This window comes from Drosophila yakuba, chromosome 3R (assembly GCF_016746365.2).
Source record: "Drosophila yakuba strain Tai18E2 chromosome 3R, Prin_Dyak_Tai18E2_2.1, whole genome shotgun sequence".
Lineage (NCBI taxonomy): Eukaryota > Metazoa > Arthropoda > Insecta > Diptera > Drosophilidae > Drosophila > Drosophila yakuba.
The window spans coordinates 16,506,836-16,522,444 of record NC_052530.2 but is presented as its reverse complement, the minus strand read 5'-3'; the positions used below and the strand labels follow the sequence as shown (position 1 = coordinate 16,522,444).

Genomic DNA, 15,609 nt, shown 5'->3' with positions numbered 1-15,609 from the left:
ATCGCAGATGAATAATAAATCATAATCAAGAATGAGTCTTGGGAGCAGGCATGTGTTCAACCTAAAAGCTGTTGGCTCTTCGCTCAGAACTCTGAACTGTGAACTCTCGCCGGACTGCATACTATACATATATTCCTGCCCGTTGTCCATTACATTCGCAAATCCAATTTGAATTTCAACTACGGACCAGGCACACTCGTCTGCTCGCCTGTCCGCCTGGTGTCCTTGGTGTCCTTGGTGTCCCCGTCCTCCTGTTCTGTTTTGGCTTAGATTACACACGCATACATGGGATGGATGGATATTACGCATACGCAGCGTGGTACGCATGAAGTGTTGGACACCGGGTTACTCCGGTCGGCATCTTTCATATTTCAGTTTTATCTTTGCCTTTCCACCTCCCTGTGCCCGTTTCTGGCACTTAAACTTAATAAATCACCAGAATGAGACAGAATTTTCGAAGGAGATGGGTGCGAATGAACAGCACTTGTTGCCCATCATTTTATCCATAGTAGTGTGCATTTTTTTCGGTGAGTGCTAGGGTTTACTTTTCCATAATTGTTTGCCATACATTCGAGTTAGTAGTGCCAGCAATTTTCGTGTTAAACCAGCTGCTTCAGCTCGTGTAGCTCGTAAAAGGATTGCTTTGTGCATAACCAATGGTGGCACTCATCCTGTCAGTTGAAAGGACATAAATTAGATTCTTCCGGCCACGCATCAATTTCAATGCCGGTCGCAACTGCAATTTCCTATTTAGGCTGTCAATCGGATGCATCCAGATGGTTTGTTGGCTGCTCGAAAAGATAAGCAGCTAACTACTATCAAAAGGAAATCTTTTACGTTGATTCCCGATCGATGTCATTGATGGATGGGTAGGCGTCTTAAGCCCGCTACGGCTTTTACTCACAATGCATTCAGTGGCTCCTTTTGAAAATGGATATTATATTATATTCCTATTCATTTTTGCCAGCCACTTGGCGCCCGTTTTTATATTCAGCGAGGCTTTTACATTAACATTTTACTGACGTTGCAGACTGCTCGACAATCCATATAAATTGTCAATAAAGCGCAAATGAGTCAAATGAAGTTGCATGGCAAAAATGTTAAGCATGCTTCTGTCCACTGCCGTCGAGTGTCTCTCTTCCTTCCGGCAAATGGAAATGGCTGCCGACGACAAAGAATGGATGGTAAAAAAAGGATAGAGTTCTGCGTGAATGCCGTTGAGCAGAGGGCAAGCCGAAGAATGCCAATGTTGATTGCTCTGGACAAGGACACGACCGGAAAAAGAGCACAATGAATGGCTTAAGGGACACTGCTGCACACTATTGCACTTCTGCCTGGGAGAATGTAAACATTGAAGGGAAATTGAATCGATTCTTTAAGCATTATTCCTATTGAAATTAATAAGTAAAGCGACTTAATGCCGGGCTGTATCCTGCTGCCTGCTGCCTGCTTATTGCATTGCGTATACGCCGCGTTGCCACCATTCAATATGCGGCATGCCTGTAGCTCCGCTTAAACGCAAATGTAAATGTGAGTGTGAGTGTGCGTGTCATTGTGTCTGGATGCCTCTGTGTGCGTGTGCGTGTGCGTGTGCGTGGGTGGAACGCTTCGAGCAATGACTGCAAATGAAAACAACAAACAAGTCCTGGAATGTCTATAACAATACCAAGTAAGAGTCGCGCTAGCGGAATATGCCATACCCTCACATTGCAAAATAGTGCTAAAAATTTGTTGCTCTCGAAGGTATGCAATAAAAACAGCAGTAAATGTACTTCTCTTTCAGAATAAAAAAACATGTTTGGTCTTTAAAAACATTTTTAATAGGCGAACAGTAGGTTACCAACTTAACGTCAAGTTGCATGACGCTCACATTTTTGTGGCATAAGGCCCACTGGCAAAATGTCACTTTTGAAAGTGTCATAACACCCAGAAGGCTAATTTTGGCCTGCGCCTTGAGGTAAGTTAATGTTAAAACAAACATGTAGGTGAAAACAAACATGTATAATCTTATTGATTTTTAATAAGCCTTAAAACTTGTGACTGTTGGTTTATAGATTCTTGCAAGATTGTGGGCATTATGATCCTTTACATATTTTAAATATTTTGGTATTTCAAAAAATGTGATTTTTTTAATTGTCTCCAGTCGACCCGCATATGAGTATTCCCCACACTGTTCATTAAGTGGAATCAAAGGCATTCCACAGTAGTGGCAGAAGGACTTGGAAATCTCACAATCAACTCTTTTACGAGTCGATGTCTAACACACATTTTATCGCAGCCCAAGTGAGTGGGTGTTGCTGTGTTTGGAGCAATTGTTCTACGTTTTCCGGCGGGTGTGTGAAATCCTGCATATGACAGACGAGACAGCCAGCTGATGTGACTATGTTTACGGATTTAATTGTCTGAGCAATTAAATCGAGCCCAGGCGGGCACTTATACGAGTCGAGAACGAGTATGTGCCAGCTCCCAGGTGGGATCTTCTGGCTTTCTTTGTTCAATTAGTATTATTAGAGTTTGACTATTTCCCCAAACTTCCGGTTACTGGCCCACGTAATTACGGCATTCTTCAGCCTTTGAGCGACTTAACGAGCCAGGACTTTATTGGATGGAAAGCGAAACAATGGAAGACATTTATAATTAATTCTATTTGCATGTTCGAGCTAAAGGTTGCGGCGTCCTTTACGCAAACTTTACAACAACTTTTCCGGGCACTAACCCAGTGCAGTGAAGGGTGGCGTGGTATCCAAAACTTTGACTCTGCAGGAGCTGGGTAAATTCGAAGGAAAAATTCAGCGCATCCTTAGGCGCAGTCATCCGGCACAAAAGTGAATTCTCTCTATCATTTTCTTCTCTCTGTCAGTTGATCCCTTTGGGCTTTCCGCTTCCACTGGTGGGTGTGACTATTTCCCAGCTTAGCCTTCTGTGTGTTGGTTCTATCAGCTTGTCTCTGTGGTTGGTGGCAGTTGCCACTGTGCCGACCGCATATCAGCATTGCAAACTATAGCCAGAATCCCCAAAATGGCTCAAAAATATGACTTTTCGATACTCTGCTGTGCAGGGAGCTTTCCCAATTAGGGAAGGCATAAATTATCGGTATAACTTTTGTAATTATAAACCTGTTAGAAACTATAATCCTTACCATCCTATAAACTAATGAAATTATAGTTCTTAAGTTTGAGATAGTATTACAACATATTTGCTTCTTCTTAAGATTGTGTTCTAAATCGTTTCAATAAAATAAATACAAAACTGAAGCATACAGTATCTAGCTGCTACCCTTGAAGATTAAATTAACTGCACGAACTTCGTAAGAGAAAACTCAATTTCTCTGTAGTGAGTTCACACTTCGTTAGTTTTGGCCAAATTCGATTCCGGGCTCAGATGGGTGGGGTGAGCGATGGCCACATCTGTTGTCGGCATTATTACCCAGCTCAGTGCTGTTAATGATGCACTGCGGCTGGCTGACAGGCAGTTCGGCCATGACACCAACCACATAGTCACCTACTCCTTCCGGCTGCGACCATCCCACTGAAGGGTGCTCGCAATTTATAGTTCGGCCACTTTAATGATTTCAACAGTACCGCACCGCAGTGCCCGGAGGAGCATGAAATTATTGAAAAAGTCATCTAGGTTACGGCAAAATGGAACTTTTCTCGTTTTAGCCCCGCACAGGCAATTAATTAGTGAGGCAAATTGAAAGAGGATACAAAAATGTTATATTTTCTAGTGGTTAAGCCAAAAAGCTAAAATATTTCGGGCGAAAATGGAAAGACATTTTCAAGATTAAAATGTGATTTTTGTGCAATAAATTGCACAGATTTTTGTGGCATACAAAGTGGTTATCTCCAAATTGAAACATTTCGTACAACATCTCTAAAATGTTTTTAAGTTTAGTTTGCTTTAAAAGTTCAACAGAAGAGCATCAGAAACGAATGCGGCGAATAGCCTTGTAAAATCCCTTTTGGGTGCAAATTACATGCGGAAAAAGTATGTTCAGCCATTTTAATGCTTGCCTTCGCAATTTGCATTTCGGGGCTGCTTTTGATTGGTGAAATTTCCTCAAAAACAACACGCAATTATATAATTTATGTGCAATGTGTGGCTGATTCCGTTTTAATTTGCTAATTGGCATCCAACAATTATGGATTCTCTGGATGTTTGGCTCAACCAATTTGTGAGCTACACGAATTTAACGAAAGTATTTACAATTCAAGGGTAGATATGCAGACAACACCGATGAAATGGATTTATATTATTTAATAGCTTGGAAAAACAGTGCATAAATGCAAGCTGATAATCTTTAATTACTCCATAAATTAGTTGAAAACAGTTCTGTTACACTTAATTTCACCAATTTATCTCATATTTATATTAGCAGAGTGTTTAAGTTTTTAATAATTTATATTTCTTGGTTTCTCTTCGAAAAGCCCTTGGATACCAGAATTTGTGTATGTTGCCACCCGCGACTGTTGGCCAAAATAACAAAAGCAAAGCTTAAGGCCAAAATGAATTGGTCAAGGAGGTTTGAAATGTGATGTTCGACATTTCAATAATTGATTACTGCACGGGTTCATTTCGGTCACGAGGTCCTTGTTTGACATATTGATAGCCTTGTTTTGGGTAAACATTAGTTTGTTTATAATTAATGCAATATTCGCTGGGTATTCATTTCGTTGGTATATCGTACGTTAAAGTCATATAAAGTTTTTTAATTTCGCTGCAGTTTTCGTGGAAAATCGAAATATCTGCTTAACTTTCGTAAACAAATTATTGAATTCAGCTACTGTTTCGAATTTGTTTTTTATACCCGTTACTTGTAGAGTAAAAGGGTATACTAGATTTGAAGAGAAATATGTAACAGTATGTGTTTCAGATTATTACTCGTCTGTCCGTCCGTCGGGTGCTAAAAAAACTACAAAAATTAGGTTAAGCATATGCATGCTGGTGATACGACGAATGGGTATATGATAGTCGACTTACTCGACTGCACCAATTTCATTAGTTTGTTCTATGACTTTTTCTCTTCAATTATTTGGTGCCCGTTGATATTGACAGAGTGTTTAGGATACCAGTACAAGTTAGAATGCAGTAACTGCATAATAAAACATACCATGTATGCCACATTGGTTAGTCGCCCACAGTTTTTGTTTCTATTCAAAGGTTGTGGAAATTATTAAATAAATAAAAATGCAAGCTTTAAAATAATGGTGCATATGGCTGTTGTGATGCCAGTGCTCAAAGACAAGAAAGTATTTAATTAAAACTACATCCAACAAAGCACTTTCTCTCCGACACTGAAAACTTTATTTATGTGCTATCTGCACACAATCAGCATGGCCGGTGTGTTTTTCGAAAGTAGCATAAAACAGTGCAATTTGAATTTAATTCGGTGTCGTAAAAAATTATTAGAACTGTAGCGGGCAACCTAATTTGCATACATGCATGGCGGTCTGTTTGCCAAAACTGGAAAGTGGAGGATGTGGATGAGGACGAGGAAGGGGCAGTCTATTGTGTTGCCAGTTAATGAGGTTTACAGTGTGCTCCTCGCTGAAATTGCGAGCGGTTGCATGCAGCTGCAACTTTTGTTGCCACAACATGGCAGCTCGGAGCACAAAGTAATTCATAACCGAGTCTCATTTTAAGGACGACAAATAAATGGTATAGTATGTATGGTATGTGTATGCCATTATTGGCATTGGCGGAGTTTTCTTTAAGGATGCCCGTGTCATGTGCATATGCACCAGCTGCATTAAAAATTGTTCACAGCGTGCCGAAATTAAATAAATAAGTTAAACTTTTCGCTGGCTTTAACCGGATATTCAGCTGCGAACATGGCTTTTCACTCAGCGATTCTAATTGTATGCATTAAAATGAAACTTTTTCCAATTTAACACCCCATCAAGTGGGTGGTGGTGGCCGTGTGATAATAGTGGAGCTTTTATCTGACAGTTGCCACCTTAACGTTTAATTTGCTGCCAAGCGTTAGTTCAGCTGGAACAAATTTGTTATTGCAGCGAGTTGGGCTGGGAAATTACTGGAGTAACTATACGAGTAAGAGGGAAATAAATTAGGTATGAAAATTGGAGCTGTCAATAAACTTCGTTTAACTTGCAAATTTTTCGCCAAATATTTGTTGGACTTAATCCCATTTTCCAGTCACCAAAGTGCTGGCAAACACAATTAGTTGAGTGCTCAGCATTCCTCAAAGATTTTCGCATTTTCTGTTGGCCAGAAGTTTGTGCCAAGAGCTGGCAAAGTTTCCGGCACACCATTTTCATCATTTCTCAGATAAGAACGTATTTTAATGGTTTGATTGTTTCAAATTCTGAAGTGAATTTCATTTGATTTTTGTTACTGGTTTCCCAGTCACGATTCTCGCTGCACAGATGAAAATACAATTTTCCGCTGGCTGACAACCGACAGCTTAGCATATGCACACAGACAGTAGACAAGCTCCGGTAAAAAGGGGATTTTTTATAAATTTTGTATGTGAAATGGTGCGAAAATCCGTTGAAAAGTTATCAGCAAAACTGTCCCATTCTTTCCGCTCGTCATTATGAAATGAAGGACAGCTAGCACAGAAAGGTGCTGAATGGAAAGCTCTCCAGCTTTCCCAAATTTAAGTTGAGTTTAACCAGACGGTTGAGTAATGCCCAAACAAGGGAGGGATTCAAGGAAGTGGCCACCGAAATAATAAATTACATTGAACGCAATTTTATTGCATACTTGCAGGGGCACTGCAAGATTTCCCCATTGTGTCTCTACAGTTGTGTACAAACTAATAGGATACGGCTGAGATAAAATGAAAAAAAAATAATGCAGCTTTCACCTACTTGTATATACATTACTCAAATAATAAATGTTCAAAGCAACTAGTTAAGCTGTTTCTACACAAGTGATGCACACATCTTCTGAAATTCTTTGAGTTAAAACTATGATGTTTAAGAGAAAACTTGCAAGTTGTTTGGTTTTTATAGATTATTACAGACATTTAAAATTTCACTTTTAGTTTATAACTATTATTTTGAAACTGGCTGTACGTGTGTGCTGTTTTTTTATTGGATTCTTCCTGGCTGGGGACTGCAAGCTGACGCCAAAGCCAAGTAAATAAAGGCAATGCAAAAAGAAGGCGAGCAGCGAATGGGAAGACTAGCGGCCGTGAAGAATGGAACCGGAAAAGCAACGCATTTCACGGCACTCTGGGTGGAAAAATGCATTTAAGTGGCATATAAATTTCCCGTTCGCAACGAACCGCAGACACTCACAAGCCAGACTCAGACGGTGGCTTTGTAGTGTGAAAGTCTCTGAGCAGTGATAAGTGCCAGCTGAAACAATTCGTAAGCAATACGATTGTACAAATAAAGTCAGCGAGCGCGATATTTGAAATCTTTAAGATGAAGAAGATGCCTGAATATTGCCTTCAAGACTGGCTTTCTAATTGAGTTTGGCCATTGCGCCATCGCGCCAAAAGTAATGAAGTGGTGATGAAGTCACTTTCTATGGTTTCCCAGCAGAGAAGCAAAACTGTGGGAAGACGGCCAAGAAAAGCGAAAACTGGCAAGACATCTGCGGCCGAACAGGGCAATTAAAAAATAATTTGCATTACTCATCTTGAAGAAATGCGAAGGGTTCTGAGAGCGGAGAAACTTGGGATAAAGATAATTAAATCGTAATGTATAATTAAGATTTCCAGAACTTTTTAATCAAACTGTTTTACGTTGTAGAATGTTAATACAGATAGCCTAAACCAAATTATAAAATATGGTAAATGTATATTTTACTTTCCAGTTACTTTCAACTTCTAACCTAATAAAACAGAAACCTCTTCTATGGTGCTTTATTATCGCTGGCAAACCACTTGGAAACTCAACTAATTTTTGACCCCACCTAGGCAAACACAATCGCGGCAAAAAGGCTTTTACGGTCAACGTCAAGTTGTGGCCACGTTTTTCCATGCATGACCACCGGCCCTGCCACCGCCTTCCTGCCACTCCTGGTAACTGGATGTCCCGACTTCCGGAGGCGTCGTGCTTCGAAAAAATCGTGTAACGTGGCGGACCGAAGGGATGGCAAGTGCATAAAGCACCGACAGATAGCTTCAATGGGACACCAAACCAGAACGGAGCCATCGGAGCCAGTGGCTCAGCGCCATCGATGATAGCGCACAGGCGGTAAACAAAACAAAAGAGCAAACGGAACGGAAACTAAATAGGGTTAACAAGCGCCACAGAAGGGCGGGCAGACCTAAAATCGAAAGCTTGTTATTTTACTTAATTGCATGGCCAGGATGGCAATTTTCATATTTGTCTAGTGACAGCGAAACAAATGAAAGAACTAGAACATTTGGCTAATTCAGAGTGGGTTACTCTACTTTCTTGCCGAGTTCATCGATTACCTATTGAAACGATGATTAAATGTGGGCTTATAATAAACTAAATGCTTTCTTTTGGTAATTCTTAAGTAAAATATTATTTTCAAATCATATTCAGATTGAAGTACGTGCACTTAAGTATGCACACTAAATTTTAAACTAAAGAAATGGAAAAGTTTATGATCTACTGAGTTTGCCGTTCCCTGGACAGTGTTTTAAAATAGCAATAAAATAAAACGTTTTTCGAGGTCCGTAATCTATGACCTCCGCTTCAATCATTTCCGTCAAATTTCACTTGGCGTATTTTGTATTTTTTTCATTCGATTGCCGTACCCCCCAACTAAACCAACGCGGCGTATGCGTAATCTCGAACAGCAACGATCGACAAATTGCACAGCGGCAAACAGAAAATGCTCGCTACGTGACACGCAACTCTTTTTGTTTATTTACAGCTCAGTGCAATTTTCATTTGTCAAAGGCGCACATGAAGAGGGAAATTGCAGAGAGTGTCGGGGAAATGTGAAATGTGTTTACCCATGCCACATTAGCAGACAGCATTTAAGGGTTTTCCACCCGTTTTTTTTTTGCTGCTTCGCATTCCCGGGAACCACAGTTCATGCTAAATTAATTGCATCGTATGCACCGTTTGGTAATGGTTTCGCACCCTTTTTGATTTATTCATGATTATTGTGCACTTCATTAAAAAAGTGTTAGACTTTGCGGGGATTTCAGTTAAATATTACGCAACAATCTGTTAAATGTGCATCATGCATTTACGTGCTTAAATATTCAGTAGAGAGCAATTGTTTAATTGTGCTCAGATGCTTGTGGTTTTTGGGGTTAACCACTAGATAGAGTAGTGGACCCATAAAGTTGTTGGCCAAGAACAAACGAATGGTCGTCGCAGTCATAACACTAAAACTTTCGTTGCTCTGTGTTGTTCGCTATCTGGTCCAGGCAGCAGTAAAAGAAATTTATTTATAAACATTAGAAGTGCATGCAGATGCGGATAAAATCAACATGTTTTGTTGTCTTCTGCGGCGACAAATTCAATTGGATATCCTATTTTGCAAAGGATACATGTGTTGTTTACGTTCTATTTGGGGAAAAGATGTGCGAAACTCATTAAATCGAAAAAAGTTGAACTTCTGGCCATATATCAAAAGGTTCGTAATAAAACGTCGTTTGACTTTCTCATATGTGTGCCTTAGGCTTCAAATTTAGTTTATTGCCAGCAAAATATACACAAAAAGTTCGTAACAAAAATTGCATCCAAACGGCGCCATCAGCATCGGAAAAATACTTATTTATTTATTTTATTTATTTAATGTCTTCAAAGCATTTCCTCCATGGATTTCTTGGCCCAGTTTTGTGTTTAAGGCAGATGGAAAATCGCCCACGCTTGATTTATGACAAAATGAAAATTTGAGGTTTTCCTTGCAAACTATGCGTAGTTTGCTTTTAAGCTTATTATATTGCCTTGTCAAGCCTTTTGTCAACACTGAACTATGAATAGTTATGAATAACCCATATAATTAAATGGCTTGAATCTGTTTAAAAATTAAAATCAAATTCATGCAATTATTAAAGGTGGAAACTAACATAAATTCGTTATTATGTCGCAGTTTGACAAACACCACGCAGGTTGAGAGGGTAAGTACGGACTTGGGTTACGTCTTTCTTTAGGAGATTCATTTCTTCACATGTGGCAGGCAGGGCACTTTGCAAATGACAGCCATGTCGGCTCACGTGTTTACTCACAATCTGCCTAGGAAGTCTTAGGATTCTTCACGGCGCATTAGCCATATCCTTTTCAAAGGAAGCGTGTGTGCTGAAAACTCTGACAAGGTTTCCTGTTTCGCCCTTCAATTTCCCTTCTAAACTCTTATGCGCAAACATTTGTTTTTCACTTTGTCGCCATGAGTTCTTACAAGTCCTATTTTTTTGTAAATTGTGCTAATAAACTCATCGTACAAAAACGTGCAGCGGTGGTACCAACTGTACCCAGCTCCCCCCCCCCCCCCCCTACCCATCACTCGTCACCATGGACTGGCAGGCCCCCCCGCGTGCCATCAAGCTAGGCAAATTAACGCCCTGCAAGAAGGCCCTTAGATCAAGGGAGCCCAGCACCAGTAGTGACTCCAGCACCTCGCATTCGGAGCCCGGTGAAGTCAAGCGGAAGCCTGCGCGCAAGCGCCAATTGGAGGAACTTGACGTTACCCCCAGCACCAGTGCAGCTTCGCGTCGTAGGCTTGCAAACAATCAGTTTGCCATCCTCTCGAGCGAAGAGAAAGATAATGACGACGACGACCAAGCCACCTCAGACGAAGTACCCGTACCCGCTGCCAACAAAACCCCGGACAAACCCAACCCGACCCCGAAGACCATCAAGCCACCCCCGATCTACATCCCTGACGTGACCAACATCACAGCGCTGGTTAAAATGATTACGACTCTCGTCGGTGCCCAAAAAGAATTCTCGTACAAGACTGAGAAGAACAACAATGTACGAGTAATGATGCCTGACAAGGAATCCTACACAGCCCTTCGTAAGCAGCTCGTGGCACAGAACAAAAGGCATCGCACATTCCAACCCAAGGATGAGAGAGCGTATAGAGTTGTCATCAAGGGACTGCATCACTCAACCGACCAAACCGAGATTAGAGAGGAACTCTCGAAACACGGCCATACTGTCAGGGACCTGCACAACCCAATCGGCAGGAAATCTAAGGAACCCCTGGGGATCTTCTTTGTAAACCTGGAACCGGCGAGCAACAACACCGAAATATACAAGCTGAAGAGGATCTGCAGGTCGGTCGTCACCATTGAGCCGCCTCTGAAATTCAACGACGTACCGCAGTGCTTCAGATGTCAAGGGTTCGGACACACCCAGCGCTACTGCTTTCTTGAGTTTCGCTGCGTCAAGTGTGGTGGCCTCCACGACTCCAGGGCGTGTGTAAAAAAGGACGACGAGAAAGCATGCTGCCTACATTGCCAAGCCGACCACCCAGCGTCGTTCAAAGGTTGCCCCGCATACAAGAAGGCTAAGGCTCAACAAGCGCCTAAGCCCAAACCAAGGAACACGGAAAGCAACAACAAGCCCTCTTTCGAGCTCCCAAATATCACAAAAGGAATGAGCTATAGAGACGCGCTTTGTGGCACAAACAAGCCCCAAGGAAGCATTCCCCCACCGACACCCCCAACCCCACCTGAAGCCCCTCAACCTAATCACATGGAGGCCATGTTCAATCGATTTGAGAGCCTGGTCGAAAAAATGATGGAGAAGATGTTTGCTCAGATGACGCAGCTTGTTGCTTCCATCCTCAACAGCAAGTCATGCAAATAAGTCTCAACATTGTCTTCTGGAATGCGAACGGCTTGCAGAGAAGCAAAGCCGAAGTCGAGCACACCATCAAAACCGATAACATCGACGTCCTATTGGTCTCCGAATCCCACTTTTGCCCCAGATCCCACTTCACCATCCCCGGATACGAACTCATCACAGCCAACCACCCATCAGGCAGAGCACGAGGAGGAGCGGCCATGCTCATCAAAAGCGGCATCCAGTTCACTGAACTGCCTGCGATACAGGAGGATTGGGCACAGTGTGCAGTGGCCAGAGTCAACAGCCTACAGGGAGATATTACGGTTGGAGCGGTTTACTTCCCCCCCAGGCACGCGATTACAGAAACTCACCTGCATGAGTTCTTCGAGTCCCTTGGACCTCGCTTCATTGCAGCCGGAGACTTCAATGCAAAGCACTCCTGGTGGGGGTCCCGCACAAATAACCCCAAAGGTAAAACGCTCCACAAGTACCTGATACGCAAAAACCTGGACTGCCACTCTACTGGAGAGCCCACACACTGGCCCTCGGACCCTTCTAAGCCGCCGGATCTGCTGGACATCGCGATCTGCAAAGGCATAGGTCGTGCCAAACTCGTCTGCACCACATACGACAGGCTCGTATCGGACCACAGCGCCGTCAACCTGCTCCTCAACATCCCCGTCCTCAGGAAGACGCCGCTCCGTAGACTCACGGGGAATCGTACCAATGCCCCAAAGTTCACGTTCTGGATGCTCTCCTCACTAAACCCAGACCCAGACCTCTCCACACCAAGCAACATAGACGCGGCCATTGATGACTTAAACAAGGAGATACATAATGCCGCCGAGTTTGCGAAGCCTCCTCCCCCTACGACCCCGAGAATTCCAGCAAGGGACCTGCATCTGTGGTCCCCAGAAATAGCCGCCCTCGTGGCCGAGAAAAGACGCCTCAGAAGGGTATGGTTCCTCTCGCGTAACCCCAGGGATAAGACAGCGCTCAATCGTGCCTCCAAGGAACTGAAGGAAAAACTGACGACCCTACGCCAAGACTCGTTTCAACGTTTCCTTGAAGACCTGGAACCTGGAGACCCGCAGCACAACCTGTGGAACGTCACGCGGCATATCAAAAGACCTGCCAAGAAAACGGTACCAGTGCGTAAAGCGGACGGCACCTGGTGTCGGTCTGAGGCAGAAAGAGCCGAAGCTTTTGCTGACCACCTCCACACTGCCTTCACACCGTTTGACCGATGCACAGCTGCAGAGCAAGCTGACACCATCAGAGCTGTTGAAAGCCCATGTGCTCCAGGACCAGCAATCCAGCCCGTTGCACCAGAGGAGATCGCGCAGGAAATTGCCTCACTGAAAAACGGCAAGTCCCCAGGCCCCGATCGCATCGACGCTACTGCACTAAAAATGTTACCCACATTTTGCTCACAGCTGATCGCAAACATATTTAACAGCTGCTTCCGGCTAGGGTACTTCCCGAAACTATGGAAACGCGCCGATGTGATCACCATCCTCAAGCCCGGTAAACCTGAAGCCAATCTCGCCTCCTATCGTACGATCAGTTTGCTGGCAATCCTCTCCAAAATACTCGAAAGAGTATTTCTGCGCAGAGTGTTGCCAGCACTGGACGAGGCTGGTCTGATCCCCGATCACCAGTTTGGCTTCAGGCGCTCCCACGGAACACCAGAGCAATGCCACCGGCTTGTAGAGCAAATATTGGAGGCCTTCGAAAGGAAGCAATACTGCTGCGCCGTCATGCTGGATGTCAAACAGGCCTTCGACAAAGTCTGGCACCCTGGTCTCCACTACAAGATCAAGTCGCACCTTCCCGGATCCCACTTCGCCTTCCTCAAATCCTTCACCGAGGGTAGAGAGTTCCAAGTTCGCTGTGGAACAGCGACCAGCACGCCTAGGCCGATAAGAGCCGGAGTACCCCAAGGCAGCGTTCTTGGACCAATACTGTACACACTCTACACAGCAGACCTTCCTATCACACCCTCCCGAAGCCTAACAGTGGCCACATACGCCGATGACACCGCCTTCCTAGCCTCCGCCTCAGACCCCCAAGAAGCATCAGCCATCATTCAAAGCCAGCTGGATGCCCTCGACCCATGGTTGAAGCGATGGAACATTGCCGTGAACGCAGACAAATCCACCCAAACTACTTTCACCCTGCGCAGAGGAGACTGCCCCCCAGTCACGCTCAACGGGGAAACTATTCCATCTTCAAGCACCCCGAAATACCTCGGATTGACGCTAGACCGGAGGCTCACTTGGCGCCCCCACCTAATCGCCAAACGACACCAGGCCGACCTGCGCCTCAAGCAACTCCATTGGCTCATCGGGAAAAGGTCCAAACTTAGGGAGAACCTAAAACTCCTCCTGTACAAGGTCATCCTGAAGCCAATTTGGACTTATGGGATTCAGTTGTGGGGCACTGCAAGCGTCTCTAACCGAATCCGCATACAGCGCTTTCAAAACAAGTGCCTAAGGCTAATCTCTGACGCTCACCCATACCACGAGAACTCGACAATCCATAAGCAGCTAGGAATACCGTGGGTAGCAGAGGAAATCTCCCGGTTCAGTGCGAGATACGCCAAGCGTCTAGACAACCACCCAAACCATCTGGCTATCAACCTCCTGGACAATAGTGAAACCACCAGGCGCCTCCAGAGGAAACACCCGCTTGATCTCCCCCACTTATAACCCACTACAATGAACCCCCGACCTATCTACAACTTTGTAATCCCTTAAGTTAATGCCCCCCCCACCCAAACATTTAATTATTGTCCACATGGACAGATTTTAAATTAATAAAAAAAAAAAAAAAAAAAAAAAAAAAAAAAAAAAAAAAGTTTGCAAGCTGTTTTAGATATTTCCGATAAAGTTGTTTGGGGTTTCTTGGGAACTATTATGTAATTATTGGCCTTCGGGATATTAAACAATTAACATTTAAAAGCAGAGAAATTTAAAGATTTGGAAAACTTGAAAGAGATATTTTTTGTCTGTTTTGTTAATAAGTTATATACATATGTATAAATGTAAGAGTAGTCCGTAGTTCCGTAGTCCTAAATATTTTTTCTTTGCAGCTACCAGGTGCGTTTTCAACTCTTCATCATCATCTTTTCGAAGAAATTAATTCGAGCAGAGAGGAATAGTTATTAGACTAATTGTTTTTGCAAGAAGCCACACTGACAACTTGGGTAAAAGTTTCGTGTCATAAGTTTGGAAAAGTGGGTAAAACCAGTGGCGAAGACAAAAATCCAAACTATTTGTTGCTGCTTAAGGAAATCCCAATTAATCGGGTCAGTTGTCGTATTTCTCATTGCTCATATTTCAGTGTTTTACCATTCAGCATTCAGGTGCTGTTAACTGTTAACAGGTTTTGGCTTTTAGACCAACTGCTGCGAACACGTGAGCATGGCTTAATAAATGTGAGGTGTGAGGTGGTCGTCTGCGTGTTGGTTAGCCTCACATGTACTCAACTTTTTGCGGCTGAGTGCAGTGCCCGTGTGTGCGTAAAGCCAAAAATGTCGAACAACTGGCAACAGCGGCAAAAAGTTTTTAATTCATCTGCAAGTCACACGTAAAACTGCATGAAAACTGGGAAAATGTTCAGTTTTTAAGCCATGCAAATTCTAATTGGGAACGGGTAATTTGATTGTTGTGTAAATGGAAATGCGCTTACGGATTAAATTTGCCGTTTTCATAATCCCAAATAGATTTCCATTTGCAATCGATTCTGTACTAATTCGATTTTTCGTTTGGCCTGCCGTCTAAGCCCAATCGCTCGTGTGATGGCTAATTGCCTGTGCACTTTGCAACCGACCCACCTCACACACTACCGCCTTCTGAGCCACATTTGCATGTGGAGCTCGGATCCATTTGGTTCCACCATTGGCCACCTT

General features: G+C 43.4%; 1 protein-coding gene across 3 annotated transcripts in view; it reads right to left on the bottom strand.

Annotated features, from left to right (window-relative positions):
- LOC6537120 (atrial natriuretic peptide receptor 1) overlaps positions 1-15,609 on the bottom strand; it is a 43,406-nt gene that overhangs the window by 18,845 nt on the left and 8,952 nt on the right. The gene's annotated exons all lie outside the window — the stretch shown is intronic.